Source organism: Giraffa tippelskirchi, chromosome 5 (assembly GCF_054371585.1).
Source record: "Giraffa tippelskirchi isolate mGirTip1 chromosome 5, T2T-mGirTip1v1.2.pri, whole genome shotgun sequence".
In the NCBI taxonomy this organism is placed as follows: domain Eukaryota; kingdom Metazoa; phylum Chordata; class Mammalia; order Artiodactyla; family Giraffidae; genus Giraffa; species Giraffa tippelskirchi.
This window is the reverse complement of record NC_137279.1, coordinates 53,778,179-53,780,932: the sequence shown is the minus strand read 5'-3', so window position 1 is coordinate 53,780,932 and position 2,754 is coordinate 53,778,179. Positions and strand designations below refer to the sequence as shown.

General features: G+C 40.0%; 1 long non-coding RNA gene across 1 annotated transcript; it reads left to right on the top strand.

Moving 5' to 3' along the window:
- Positions 1-208: 208 nt before the first annotated feature.
- On the top strand, positions 209-2,376 carry LOC145504718 (uncharacterized). The gene is made up of 2 exons (XR_014052452.1): positions 209-283; positions 1,781-2,376. It is a non-coding gene; the product is annotated as an uncharacterized LOC145504718 (long non-coding RNA).
- Positions 2,377-2,754: the final 378 nt, after the last annotated feature.

The window sequence follows — 2,754 nt, the reverse complement described above, 5'->3', positions numbered from 1 at the left end:
GGTGGAAAATGGATTAAAGAAAGGATAACAGACCTAATAGCGATATCATACACCTACAAAAGTGACTTAACTAAGGTTTAGCAGTAGGACAGGCTAAATGTTTCCTTTGATGAAAACTGTTGTTTCCTGACGTGCCTCGTTTTTAAGAAGTTGATCAGACTAGAAGTTGAATTATGACTTCATCGCCTGTGACTCACGTGGAATGCACCCATTCTGTCCAAACACTGTGTTCCAGTAAGATTTCAACTTCCAAACTCTTGGCAATGATGAAAACCAAACACAGGCATGTAACACAGTGAGCCAGGCATCACAGTATTTATGCTCTCTCTCTTTTTTTAAGTGCTCTCTTTTTAACAAAAGTTGCTTTTGACAAATTTTGACTTTGTTCAAAAAAGGCACTAAGTCTTAGAAAAAATATGGTGTTGTGAAATCAGGACTTTCAATGGAAATAAATCATGTGTTAAATGATAGCAGCCAAATGGCATCAATTGGTACTCCTAATATGGAAGTAATGTTTCTTCTCTCTGAGGAAGGATTATCCATAGAAATGCTAAAGCCAAATTTTGCTTAGTGCACTCTTATTTCCTTGCCCAACCCTGAAATATAAGGTAACCAATCAGCCTTAAGGTCATGAAGGGGCCAATGTAACTATCAGTGCTTTGCTGTGATAATAATCTCAATAATTCTCATATGTGTGCTTGCGTGCTAAGTCGCTTCGGTTGTGTCTGGCTCTTTCCAACCCTATGGACTGTACCCACCAGGCTCCTCTGTCCTTGAGATTTTCCAAGCAAGAATACTAGAGTGGGTTGCCATGCCCTTCTCCAGGGGATCTTCCCCACCCACGGATCGAACCCACATCTCTTGTGTCTCCTGCATTGGCTGGAGGGTTCTTTACCACAACTATCACCTGGGAAGCCTAAATCTCTTATAATCTACAGAGAACGTTCATGTATCTGACCTCACTTGATCCTAGTAGTGATCCCTTGTGACGGGCAAGGCTGATATACTTGTTGCTACATCCAGATTTCTCTCAGTGCCCACTGCACACATAGTTACCACTTTATAGATATTTATAGAGTCGAAGTTGTTGAATCTATGTTTTTATAATAGTGAAGAGTATTTGATGGTTTCCCCAAACTCAGTCATACCAGATAAAATTTCTAGAACTTAAAGTCATAAATTATGCATAGTGTCTAACGCTCTTGTCATTGGTATCTGTGAAAACATTTCTGTTTCCCAATAGACTGTTTACACCACTGCAAACAAACTATTCTTGGTGCCCCTGGACTGCAAAGATTTGAAAAGTCTTCAGAATAGTCTTAAATGTAATTAGCTACGTGCTAAAGAGAGAAAAAAAAAAAAAAAGGAACTGTGAAGGAGCAGTGTGATGATAAAAGTTTTGGGCGTGGACCAAGCAGTATTTAAGATAAATACAATAAAAGTTATCCTGTAATCAGTAAACAGCAATATAATTAGAATTTTTCCCCTATTTACTTCCTTTAACATGCAATGGGGGGAAATGAAAAAAAAAAGTCAAGGACTCAATCACACAGATGGTTCTTGAGTTATTATTTTCCCCTTGAGGTTGTTTACAAGAATAAGAGGCTCATTTAAGGAAAGGTGACTTCCAGGTTCCAGTGAGACTAGCAGTTCTTTACAAGAAGGACAGAGGAAAACAGTGGGAAGAAAATTCAGATTATAAGTTTTTATTATGCACATTATTATGCCTCATTAATTAACTCAACCACTGTCCTGGTGACGTTCTGGTCTCACTTCACAGGAAAAAATTCGTCTGGATTGCCAAGTCAAACAGACAATTACAGGAAGATCAAATTATGCCTACATTGCATTCTGTCGGGGCATCAAGCCAAATTCATGTCGAATTCATAAGACTGGAATATCCTCACTCAAAACAGCCTCGAAGAACCAACGTCACAAGCCATTTGACGTCTACACAGAGGATGTATCGATCTTGCCTGAGTTTCCTTTCTCAGCATCACATAATAGACCGAGAGAGAGAGGGCTTTCTGAGCATCACCAGCTGGTCAGCTCCTTTGTTATGTCCGATCCAGCATAATGTGGCAGGGAAACACCCCCACCTCAGGAGCTCCTGTCTCCTGTCCTGGCTGGCAGCTGTCACAGCCCTTGGAGACAGCTGGGACTTTTGAAGAGAATGATGGGAACTCCTAGTGTACGTTTTCCACTGTGGAATCCTTTGTTCTGTCTGTAATCTTGAGGAAAGCTTTGCCAAGGAAGAATGGCCAAAACAGGAAAAAAAAAAAAAAAAAAGAAAGTCCACTCACTGACCTGGAATGTCTGATGTTTACAGCATCAGAGATGACACTACACTGGGATAAATAAGAACAATAGCTAAAATGCTGTTTCTTTTTTTTTCTCTCTCTTTCTCTTCTTTTAAGTTTATTTTTTAATTGGAGGAAAATCGTTTTACAATATTGTGATGATTTCTGCCATATAACAATGCCAATCAGCCATAATTATACATGTCACCTCCCTCTTGAACTTCCCTCCTCTCCCTCTAACCCACCCCTCTAGGTCATTGCAGAGTGCCAGTTTGGGCTCCCTGTGTTATATAGCAACTTCTCACAAGCTATCTATTTACACATGGTAATGTATATACGTCGATGCTACTTCTTTCATCTGTCCCACTCTCTCCTTCTCCCACTGTGTCCACAAGTCCATTCTCTACGTCTGCAGCTCCATTCCTTCCCTGCAAATAGGTTCATCAATACCATT